This window comes from Periplaneta americana, chromosome 5, assembly GCF_040183065.1.
Source record: "Periplaneta americana isolate PAMFEO1 chromosome 5, P.americana_PAMFEO1_priV1, whole genome shotgun sequence".
NCBI classification, from domain to species: Eukaryota; Metazoa; Arthropoda; class Insecta; order Blattodea; family Blattidae; genus Periplaneta; species Periplaneta americana.
In genome coordinates, this window is record NC_091121.1 from 13,629,385 (window position 1) to 13,642,958 (window position 13,574).

The 13,574-nt window shown below is 36.3% G+C and overlaps 1 long non-coding RNA gene across 1 annotated transcript in view; it reads left to right on the forward strand.

The window, feature by feature from the left end:
* Positions 1-13,574, forward strand: part of LOC138700467 (uncharacterized) — a 265,915-nt gene that overhangs the window by 158,805 nt on the left and 93,536 nt on the right. The gene's annotated exons all lie outside the window — the stretch shown is intronic.

The window sequence follows — 13,574 nt, forward strand, 5'->3', positions numbered from 1 at the left end:
CACAGTTTACATAGCTTTTCACAAAAATGCGAAATACGACACAGTCAATGCCTTTTCGATCTAGACCAGGCCGTAATGTTTGTTCGGGTTTTTTATTTCAGTGTATGGAGCTCAGTGAAATACTATATTATAATTTTACTGCTTATCATTGCTAAGCTTTATTTAGTGTAATGTGTCCATAAGTTCCGTTTACTTCTTGTTGCATAATATGTTGCAGAAATAATTACAAAACTGTGTTATTTTAATGTGAAGAGAATTTTACATGTTAACATAATCTGTTCGCGTCAATATTTCAAGTTTAGAATGTAAGCTATTTTGAGATTTAATAAAAAAGAATTTATATTGTGATTTCAATTTAGCACATCTACCTTCCTTAATTTTAGACAAAACATTTACCATACGACTCCTATGAAATTAGTGTACGTACGATTGTGTTACTTCGTCTCTTAAGTAGTAGATAAATACAACAATTCAGTCTCAATTGTAGTATTAAAATACAGACAAATTCAATGTCCGGGGTATCATACATGACATTATGCTTAATTATAATGTATGATTGCGAATTTAGGAATATAAGTTAACATAACCTATAATTTTCATATGAGTGGCAAGGCATTGGAGATCACTAAATTTAGACAGAAAGAGGCAACTGGTACAGTAAACATAACCTATAATTTCAACATGTCTAAATATCCGTGCGGTGCATAAATGAATATACAAGAATTTCGCAATATTTAATCGAAATAAAGGCAGGTATTACACATACGAACAACATAATTTTCACACCATAAATAATATTACACCTTAACTCGCAAGTGAATTATGTCTGAAGTGTCTCATAATCATTGTTTTAAATTTTATTAATGGAATTACACTACATTTTAGAGAAACATATGTTACTGTTTATGCATTCCAACTAATTTATATGGTTGAAACGCCGCCCTTCGTGATCGGGTTAAGCGAGTTACATGGTCTGCCTTACGGCCTGTATTAGATCACGATGGCTGTGGCACAGTCTATTGTTCCTAGTACTCATAGCGCTCCAAGCGGCTAGCAACTATCGCGAGAATTGCAAAAAATCATCCCAAGCTTCGTGACTGTATATACTACACTGTGGTATTACGTAAAAAATTACAAGTAAATTCACACAAGTGAACCGCTCCACTAAACCTTCCTCTGTCCTCTTAGCACAACGTAACAGTGGTCTTTGCCGTCTGTAGAATAACAGCAAAACGATTAGATCGTGACCGGCACTTCTAGCAAAATTATAAAATCACGGTGTAATTGTGATTGGCACTCAGAGTTAATAAAACAAAAACAATAACAATTAGCAAAGAACCATTGGGTTGCAAATCAGAAATTGATAATAAAATAATAGAACAAATCATGAATTTTAATTACCAGCCAAGGAAACCTGATTGAAGAAATAAATTATCAGATAGTAAAAGCAGCAAAAACAGCAGTGAGTCTTAATGAACTAGTATGGAAAAACAAATATACATGAGAAAAGAAGAAAAGTAAGATTTTATGTAGCAGTGGTTAGACCTGTAATGACATATGCGTTAGAAGCAAGAACCGAAACAACTCAAACAAAGCGGATGATGAACACAAATGAAATGTAAATATTAAGAACAATAATGCTGGGTTTCAAGAAAACAGACCTATAAATAATGTATTCCTCCATTAGTTAATGGACATTTAAAGTATGTCGGGTTGCAGGAGAGGATCGTTAACCAAGCATCTTTGGGTTTCATAAGCAGTGTTGCGAACTCGATTCTTAAAACTACGCTGTGAAGCCGTGCAGAAACCGCTAAATTGCTGTATTGTCAATGTAAAAATTGCCGCTGTGAGTGCTAAAAATATCCGCTAAATCCGTATATCATCAATACAAATTTAATAAATTTTACCCGCTAAACTAACGCCGAAAAACGCTAGATTAGCGGGAAAACCGCTGAATTGGCAACACTGTTCACAAGTGACGCAATAGTACGTGAATGAATAAAAAGTGAACATCGGCTGCTAGACTGATGTGTGAGGCATTGCTTTTATTGTTGTCGACGCAATAAATTTAGTCTAATATGAACCAGAAATAAATCAGGAACAGAAGTTTCAGTGAGAAAGATAAATATGCATATTTGTTATTAAAAATAGCGTAAGAGTGCATTGATTTGTAGAAAATAAAAAGACAGTTTACAGAGCACATAACCTGTCGTCAGACGATGAACTAGAGTCTGTAATAAAGAAATAAAATATATTAACTTCGCTATTACTAATTCATTATTTAAAATTAGGTTTTCGCTACAAATGCTTATGTTACCAGGCTGGATGCACTTGTACAAATAATTTATCAGCATATCAATAACAACCTCATAAAATCACTTACAAAAACACTCCCAAAAATAATATACACTTATGAAAAAAAAAATTCTTCGCTATTCGAAGAATTAATAATTAAATGAATAAGTAAATAAATAATCGAATTACCGTATATCGATGGCTAAGAAGAGATACCTCTATCTACAAAAATAGTAAATCAGTTTAACTACATTATTATTATTATTATTATTATTATTATTATTATTATTATTATTATTATTATTATTATTGTTATTAATTTTATTTATTTATTTTTATTGCTAGTAAGTTTTAAATGAATACAAGTTAATAATACAATGAAAGATAAACTAGCCCACTCCTGAATGAGTAAGACTCGTGCTCAGGAGGGGATTCCAATACAGGCAAAAATAAAATTAAAATTGAGAGTGAATACAGATTAAATAGTGTTTAATATGTTTAAACCCAAACTATAAATCCATTACAATTTTTTTTATTGTTTTATTAGTTTGGAGAGGATTCGTGGTTGAAATAATATTGGAATAAAATTTGTTTAATAATCCGGGACCTTGACTCATTATTATTATTATTATTATTATTATTATTATTATTATTATTATTATTATTATTATCATCATCATCATCATAATAATAATAATCCGTGGCGCCACAGCCCTTGAAGGGCCCAGACAGACCAGCCGGCTTTTGGCCTAACGTTCACATGCCGAAGAAGAAGTGGACGATCATCAAACAAGAATGGAGGTATCGTGTAATTAGCACGATGATTCCCCCAGCCGTTATAGCTCGCTTTCGCAACCAGATTTCACTATCTATCGTAGCTCCCCAGGTGGATCACGATTCTGAGTGATCACCGATCCCATACACTGGCCGAAATTTCATGATAAAATTTCTTCCCCCATAAGGACTTGAACTAGCGCACATTTCGTAACGCGAGTCCGAGGCAGGATGGCTTAGATCACGACGCCACGGCGCGGGACTTCATCATCATCATAATCATTGAAATAATCAGTCTCTTGTCGCTACGAACATTGTTATCAAATTCCTCCCCCACACAACGTACAAACCGAAAGAGACACAAGTCTGCATGAAATCAACTTAACGTCAGTTTTATTATTAACTAGCCGTACCCGTGCGCTCCGCTGCACCCGTTAGAAATAAATATAAAGTAATTACATAATTAAAATAGGACATTTGATCCAGTGAACATTAGTGTTTGATATAAGGATAAATCGTTTATTATGTTACTTAATTTAAATTGTATTTGCATAATTAAAATTTGATCATTTTGATCCAGAGACCACTCTTTTGATCATAAAAATTATTTTAGGAAATACAGGAAACGAATGTACAGAATAGCCTATCAAGTTTTATGTGCATAAGAAGCTATTTTGATCTTACCTGTCCTCGATTCACTCAGAAGTTACTCTAATAACATTATAGCTTTATGTCCATCTGGAGAAACTGCACTTTCCAATGGTGAATTAATAATTAATTATACAAATCGGTTAATTTAGCTTCCGATATTACTTCATACAAACACAGAAACATTATCTTTAGGCTATGTTTCATAGCTTTCGATTGTTGCTGTCCAAGGCCCCTTATAGACGAATCATTAATTTTTTAATTCATTACACGGCCTTAGATGGCAGTTATTTTAATTTTAAAACTAATTTATCTCATTAAATATCAGTCATATCAAAATTTTTCAAGGAATAAAACTTATCGGAAATTATTTTTAAAGAAACTTTTGTTATGTATCATTTTTCACAAAAATCAATAATAAGCCAGATATTTCGAGATATTTAATTCAGGCCCCCTTATAACCCCCCTTTTAAATAATAAATTTTGAATGCCATATAGCCTAAAATCTAAGTTACAACGAACTTAATTTATATTTCAATTTTCGTCGAAATCGGTTCAGCCATTATCGCGTGAAAAGATAACAAACATAGACAGACAGACATACAAACAAAAATTTCAAAAAAAGCGATTTTCGGTTTCAGGGTGATTAATTATATATGTTAGGATCAATTAGTTTTCGAAAATCGAAAATTACCAGAAAAATTTCGGCTACAGATTTATTATTAGTATAGATATGCATTCCATATATTTTGCTATAGTCTTGTGTTCCACTTTCACTTCTTCTTCAACCTTTACTTCCTTCTTAATCTATCCTTGTCCTTCTCCAGATTACCTGTCCCTTCCAAGTCCCCCCTGCTCGTTTTAATTACAGTCTCTATAGATTACCACGTCTCTTTTGTATCGCGTTATCTCTTCTGCGTCTCGCACATTTCTTCACTTAATTCCCGTCCCCACATTTCTCGCTATTGTAGTCTGTTCAACGCAAGATTAATTCCTGTCTTTGTAGACTCGGCAGTTCTTTCGCTTCCCCAGGAGAAAGACAAGCCGCGGCACGCGAGCTCAAGCTGGCTCTGACTTGAATTAGGCACTTGAATGTAAAGGCAATGAGATTTGCGGGATTTATTCCGTGTATTAACTTATCGTTATCATGCAAGGTATACGTGGTACAGTCATTAAGTTCTAATACTGAGCGCATAGTGGCGTTGTGGTGCACTATAGCGCATAGGTGGCGCCATGGTATGATACCTTGTCAGTTAGTCTCTCGACCCAACAAGAGACAGTTGAGTGCATGCACTGTAAGCAGAACTACGGTCTTTGTTGTGACAGTGATTTGAATGCGCGCGTCGGAACTCGAGTATGTTGCAGTTTGAGCAACGGGCAAACGTCACGTTCTGTCAGAAATTAGGCGAAACTGCTATAACCGATCATAACTGGAGACGAAACATGGTGTTTCCTTTACGATCCGCAACTGAAGCGACAATCCGCCACCTGGAAAACGCCATTATTTCCACGACAGAAAAATCCGCAACAAGACAGGTCAAAAGGCAAGGTGGTGCTTTAACAGTTTTTTTTATTCAAATGGAATTGTTCACATAGAATTCATCCCACAAGGTGCAACTGTAGACAAGATCCTCTACAAAGAGATTCTTGGCCGTTTAAGCAATTCATTTCGTCGTAAGCGTCCTGAGCTTTGGCATAGGAAGAATTGGCAGTTGCTACACGACAACGCCCCTGCACATCGCTCCATCCTTGTCCAAGAGGAACTTGCAAGGCAACAGGTCGCTGTTTTGCCACACCCTCCGTACTCACCTGATCTCGCACCATGCGATTTTTTTTCTCTTTCCCCTCATGAAATCAATCCTACGAGGGCGTAATTTTTATGCGGCCGAAAAGGTCACGACTGCCACAAGAGAAGCCGTACGGCATCTTCCTGCCAACATCTTTCAGCAGTGCTTCCAGCAGCTACACCAACGTTGGCAGACGTGCATAGCGGCCAACGGCGACTATATTGAGGGAGGATGTCGATCTGTTTAAGTGTACGCCGTATCACGCGGCATCTTCTGAGACATCCAGATTCTTGTGGGTGCCTACTCTTCAGGCGTTAGTGTCAGAACTTAATGACTGTACCACGTATGACTCACTACATATTTTAATGAGTAACGAATGTTTTCGACCTTAATAGGTCATCTTCAGGTTCACATGTGTGAGAGCATAGCTCTCGTGATCCAAGAGTTGTTTAATGTGAACTGTACATATATTTGAGAACAGAGTAAATTACAACAATTGACATAAAACAATTAAAAGTTAAAGGTTAAAATATATACAGATTAAAGTGACTAGATTAACTATTACTGTAACTGTCTTTACATTAAAAAAAACTAATACATTTTAATTACAGCGTGGCAAAGTTGTAGCAGATTATCCCAAAGTAAAACAAATTCAGAGTTGTTTATAGTGCTCGGATAACCTTGGTGCTGCTAGTCAAGAGCATCTGAAAATATGATATAGAAGTAGGGGAGAGTCGGGTAGTATCGGACATCGGGTAGTATCGGACAGTGCGTTTCTTTCATCTACCACACGATGATAGTGCCTGAATGACATGGTTACGTTTCTCTATGCGACATCACAGAAACGTAACCATGTCAATCATCGTGTGGTAGATGAAAGAAACTCACTGTCCGATATTACCCGCTGTCCGATACTACCCGACTCTCCCTTAATATTATGGAAATTTAGTAATATACGATGAGTTTTTTTTATTCTGATATATGATCTTAGTCGCGTAATACTTACAGTTGATCAAAATGGAGAAGTTATCTGTAGAGCAGGTGCTGGAGCCAGCTGAGAGGGTAGAGGGACGTACCATGGATAAATATACAGGGCGTATCAAAAGTCTGGAACCATATAAATATCTTCCATATGCTTGAATTTCGATTACTATAGGTGTTACCAGTATTTGTAAGACCAAAAACTCTACGTACCAGTAACACATTCGATTCTAGCGCTCAGCTATCTCAATAGCCGTCATTTTGGATGCTACTTTGAAATTTTAAGTGGAAAGGAGGTCATGTAGGTACTCAAAATCATGTGAAATTTTCTGAAAAAAAAAAAAAAACGATGGTGCAATCTGTTTTGAGATATCTCTAATCATTTTCAAGTTATTTAAATACAACTGTCATAATGACGCAAACATTAGTTACTGCATCTATAGATATTTTGTAACATGGTGCAGTACTAAGGAGGCTTTGGAAAAGGTGTTTTTATGCAATTCTGGTAATTAACTTTTCCTGCTTTACTGTTTGGTTAACATATCCGCTGAGGCCGGCCGAGAGAGTCAGCTGCTTGGGAGAGCTGCCGCAGATGCGATCTGAAAACCAAGTAAGACAACCAGAATGATGAGGAAAGAATGATAGAGGAAAGGAAGCGGCGAGAATGAATGGGGTTCCATACGCCTGATAAAGTTACCTGATATTCATCCATAGGAGTGAGGGAAAACCCCGAAGAAACCTCACCCAGGCAACTCGTCCCAAGCGGGGAATCGAACCTCGGCCAGCTGGGTTCGGGAGCGAAGACGCTACCACGAGATCGCAGCGGTGGACAAGGGTGGTGTTAATTTTATTTTATGCTCGACCATGCCGAAATGTAGTAATTGTACACCTGGTAGCAGTCCTTTAATGCATGTCATTAAAGTACACCTACTTATTAAAATACAGGTGTTCAGCCAATGACAAGTCAGCTTTGTACCGTTATAAAACCTCAGCCAATGACAAGTCAGCTTTGTACCGTTATAAAACCGCAAGTATCGATTATTCTCGGATATGCAATCGAAAGAGAATTAGCGAAAAGTCACGGAGGCTGGAAATCCAATACTGTCGCAGAAGGTTATGTTCTGTTACTGTAATAATTAGCGTTAATTGTAAATAATATTCAAATAAATTCAATTTGTCATCTCGTTTTTCAATGTCTAATTTAATTTCAATGTTATATCAAAGTTAATATTTAGTTTACTCTGCAGGTTCTTACAGGCTATCAAGGTCAATGTGGACATCTGTTCCTCGGAAAAAATCCAATACTTTCGCGTCTGCGTACATCTCACAATTTACGAGGTATTGCTCAAGGTCAGTTAGATACAAATGAAATGAATAATTTCAAGTTAGAAATATAGTCGAGCATAAAAAGTCGTATGAAACTCGCCTATAATGGTAATTAAGAAGCTCGTATGAAAATTATGAAACTCGCTTGCGCTCGTTTCATAAACATCCATACTCGCTTCTTAATTACTATCATTATAGGCTCGTTGCATAATGTACTACTGTATTTTGTGTTTATTAGTAATGTTATAATGGATTTTTTTATGTATGGATTGGATTAGACTGGATGGATGATGTGGGGCAGTTAATTGGTAACATTTCTAATATCCTTGTAGTTTTCTAGAAGAAACCGCGTATGGAATAATACTGTCACAAATTATTGGAGACAACTCAGGCTATTTCCTGCATCACTTCATGAACTGTTGAACTTAAGACAATTTACATAAACCCATAAGTGGGTCAAACATCTAACGTAAGCTGATTGTGTATCTGTGTACCAAGAGGTTCTGAGATCGCACCCAGGCGCGGCCCGTTGCGTCAGCTCGTTATCGCCTCGGTTCGTTTTCACCGCGCGGCCCTGACATTACGGCAGCGTGGCGAAACCCACCGGCCAACTTTCGCTTTGTGGAACAAGTACCATTGCGGTACAGCCACTCTGAAGCGAAATGTACTAGCAGGCGATAAAATTATATTTGACAACAGCGACAACAAAATACTGAAGTCATATCAACTGTATGAACCGTGGAGTTGGGAGCGGGAGAAATTATGTGTAGAATCAGAAACAGAAATAACCAGTGTAATGAAATGACACCTTGCCATTGCGAGTACACTTCTTACGCGTTGGATGAATATTCAGTTCGTTTGTCATTTTGCGAAATATATTACTGTTTATGCAGGCAGTTCATTTCGTTTAACTGTTATCCAGCAGACAAGCTAATTCCAAGAGTTCACAATTATTCACATTTCCATTTCGTATCCGGAAACAGAAGAGAAGTGTTGGGCTAATGTTGGCTACTACATAGGTACATATAAATGTAAAACTAGTGCCTTAAAAATGTCAGACTCTTGTCCCCAATTTCGTATTGAATTACTATATTATAGTATATTGCGATACAAGCGGGACTTCGTCCCGTCTTCTCTATTTCCTCGTTTCTGTTATACACTTAACACCAGTGGCGGCTGATTGACTGAGGCAAGTGAGGCCGGGCCTCAGTCACTTGGCTTAACTGAAATCAAATTTTGTGTTTTTATATAATATATTAGTTATTTGAATGAAGCATATATCGCTGTAGAAGCATTTGAAAACTTGGATGTATATAGAACTGTTTTGCAGTAAAATTTGTTCCTGAGGCTGGGATCGCTCGTGCCGGGTCTGGCTTGTGATGTATATAGACCTGTTTTGCAGTAAAATTTGTTCCTGAGGTCAGAATCGTTCGTGCCGGGTTTGGCTTAATGCATTTCATGTCCTTTCGCGGGCTTTGAGTTTGCGCTTAAAACGTTGTAGCTGAGGCACAATTCGTCTGGCCTGGTCAGGCTTCACTCCTCCCATCCATGAACCGGCCTCAAGGGTAGAGTGGGGTGGGAATAGCAGTGGTGACTTGTTTTCCTAACCAGGCCATAAATAACAAAATTCCAGCTCTTTGGCAGGCAGGGACCCACTCGATTCTCTCCCCTTATGTCTCAGTTTATGACATAAGCGAGGGTGTTGTACTATTGTACTTCGTAGTGCAGTAGTGAATCTGGGACAATGTTGTTATGTATTTTGGGAAAATATAAACAAAAAACAAATGAGAGAAATAATGCTGGCGAAGTTAATTCATTGTTAGAGTGTCCTTTTTCGAGAAGAAATAATACCGAAAGAAAGGAAGTTTTAAATAAAGAGAGAGACTACCTACGACATCGCTGATAATTTTTCTGACACATAATCTTAAAACGTGAGTTTCTATTGCATCCTGGTATGGGCAACATAAATGGTTATGTGGTAATGTGAGGCAAAATAAACTTCTCTTGGCCTTGTTTGTTGCTGCCAAAGGAAAAAAAATAAAAAGAAAAGAAAGAAAGGGGAATTTCAACACATAATATGGGATGCTTCATCACACTGAAACAATCACTGAAACTCAGAGCATAACAGCTTATTTGGTGAGTGAAATTATTATTTTTCATTGATAGTAATAAGAATAGACTAATAATAGTAATAATAATTATAATAATACAGTAATAATGATATTAATAATATAATAACAATAATAATTAATATCATAAACAAACATATCCTATCGGAAGCACTTAAACTAGTTGCATCTGGCCTCACCGAGGATTTCGATCACCGGCCGCTACTGCTTAACACACGTATTGCATACTATTTTTTGGCCGATTTTAATGAAAATAAAGTATAAGTATCACCAGATCGATCTTGAATTTAAAATATCGGCATCCTAATCAATTCAAATGAAGAAAAAAAGAAAATGTAAATTAATGTTAAAAATGTGCATAATAAAATTTAATGATCTGCAACATGACGTGGTAGCTATCTATACGATAAGAATTTATTCAAAAATAAATAATTATACAGTGATATATTATAAAGATGAATAGAGATGGTGATTGATGAGTTCAATGAAGATTTTTAAATGGTTGATGCAATTGGCTGAAGAGTCGTTTCAGGAACCTTTAATTTTCTGAGAGTCTCCAATGTAAATTTGGGAATTGTTCCTCGCACACCAAACATAAGTCCAATGACATTCCAATCTTGAATATTATATTTATGACTGAGATCATCACAGCATGGAAGGTAAATAGAGTGTTTCTCTTATTAATCATTTTCAATTCAGATAAACAGTTTGTTTTTGGACGCTAACATTTTCATGTGTGATCGCCGTTTGCTATTTGTCGATAGGTATTATTCATATGTTATTATTCGGCTGCGATTGTGAAAAAATGTTGTAATGAAATAAATTATAGAAAGTTTTGTCTTCCATGAAGTAGGTAGGTGATGCATTAATTATACATCAATATAAATAAATAGCATATTATGGAAAATGTCTGTAGGTGACACATCAATAATTATACGTCAATGTAAATAAATTGAATATCAGTAGGTATTGGTCTGCTGTCAAAAAATCTGAGTTAGAATTTATAAAACAGTTATATTACCGGTTGCTCTGTATGGTTGTGAAACTTGGACTCTTACTTTGAGAGAGGAACAGAGATTAAGGTGTTTGAGAATAAGTTTCTTAGAAAAATATTTGAGGCTAAGGGGGATGAAGTTACGGGAGAATGGAGAAAGTTACACAACACAGAACTGCACGGATTGTATTCTTCACCTGACATAATTAGCAACATTAAATCCAGACGTTTGAGATGGGCAGGGCATGTAGCACGAATGGGCGAATCCAGAAATGCATATAGAGTGTTAGTTGGGAGACCGGAGGGAAAAAGACCTTTGGGGAGGCGGAGACGTAAATGGGAGGTAAATTATTAAAATGTATTTGAGGGAGGTGGGATATGATGATGATAGATACTGGATTAATCTTGCTCATAATAGGGATCTATTGCAGGCTTATGTGAGGGCGGCAATGAATCTCCGAGTTCCTTAAAAGCTATTTAAGTAAGTAAGTAATAGGTTAATGCTTGAATAGCCTACATATTTTACTCCATGAATGTTTTCGTGTTCACCCACGATCCCACGAGTGGCGCTCAGTGCAACAACCAGAAGTCGTCAGAAATGGTTTTCACGCTTACTTCTTATCTGCATTAATTCCTGTTTTCTTACAAATCTCCACTCCAATAAATTAATTTAGAAAGAGTACAGGTATAATAAGACATTTAGTTATTTTCTCATAGCACATAGTGGTGTGCGACACTGATAGTTCGTTACTTTTAAGTAAATAAATAAAAGTTGATTTGATTTATTTACTTACCGCACATGTGTTGTAAATTTAACTTACAAGGCTTAGCAACAGCACCGGTAAGGTTATTAAAAATACGATCGGCCCAAAAATATTTTTAAAAGTCCTTTTCAGAACGAAAAGTTACTTTTTTCGGATCAAATTTCTGCACATATAGAGGACGCAACTGAAATTCTTTCAATAATTTATTATCATAATACACTGCTATCTTGAATTTACTGAGCATGTTGGGAATTAAATCAATGACTTTCGCAAAACACGCTATGAAATGTTTCATAAAAAAACAATTTTTATCTTGAAAAGGAAGCAAAAACGAGCAAAACTGTATCAAGGTTGTTTGTTTGAAATATCTCAAAGAATAACCCCAGAAATTAATTATATTACTTACGGTTCACTCTATATTGTCAATTTTGCTTCCTTTTTAATTTAATTACGGTGCATTTTTATTTCATCTTATTTACTGTAGTTTTCTTACATTATAGTATTAGTGGGTCTTGTTTATTAAGTCAGTAGGCTGTCTAAAAAAAAGTATATACTCTTATTTTCCCCGCCAACAGAACAGAAAACAAGACATAGTGGAAGATTTGAAATTTATTTCCTATTGAGAGTTATAAATATTTATGGGCAGTTGCAATAATCAAACATATTTATTCATTCAGAGTGTTCTGCCGAAGGGTCCAGCCAATTTATTTTTCTCTTCCTGATCAGTTTCGACATTAGTCTTTCTGCAGTTACACAGCTTATATGAACATGAACTATAAAATGCCTGTTATTAAAGAACAAAGCGAAATAGATTACTATATTTAGATGAACATTTATGCTTGTTTTTAGATCCTCTATCCCTTCTCCAAAGGTTTCCCACGTATTAGTTAACAGTCTGTATTTATATCGTACTTTTGCTGTACAATATTTCGTGTGGGATACATTTTACAGGGGATGGTTCCTCTCTTCCTTTCACAATTCAAACTTGCTAGGTCATGATTTCGGGGTTATCCGTCCCCCAGACAGGTTATCTCCCGTTACCCTGAGAGCAGGACCCTTCTCAAGACAGCTGAAAGACAGCTTTCTTAGATAAATGAGACGAGCCTTTACAAATTCTAAAATTGGAACCAAATCTGTGGAAAATTGGTAAATACGTACTTGTAACCACAATTGTACACAAGATGCCATACGAGAAAATTAAATCTCAGTGGTTAAAGCTTTTAACTAACATCACCAGCGGAATTGAAGACTAACACGACATTAATTTGTTCTAGTATTGCCAGGTTGAAATGACGAAATACCTTAGATTTTTAATTTTATTGGGTTATTTTACGACGCTGTATCAACATCTAGGTTATTTAGCGTCTGAATGATATGAAGGTGATAATGCCGGTGAAATGAGTCCGGGGTCCAGCACTGAAAGTTACCCAGCATTTGCTCGTATTGGGTTGAAAAAACCTCAACCAGGTAACTTGTCCCGACCGGGATTCGAACCCGGGCCACCTGGTTTCGCAACCAGACGCGCTGACCGTTACTCCACAGATGTAGACAATACCTTAGATCCCAAAAGTTTCATCCCATCCCAAAAATCTCACAATAAATAAAGCGTGGATTTTGTAATGAATTGCAGACTGAACGAATTTTGAGGAAAATTATAAATAGAAAACCAACAGGATCCAAAGATGTAGGTTACGGAGAATGAGCAAGGACGCAGTTCCACAATTAATTCCGAAATACTGTCCACAGGGCAGAAGAAATCAAAGACGTCTTCTGAAGACACTTCTGGATTACTGAGACCAGATAGACATGATAGTTTGATGACGATGGACTTTTAAATCCAAGATTTGGACGGCTATCATTTCGATCATGTATGTAT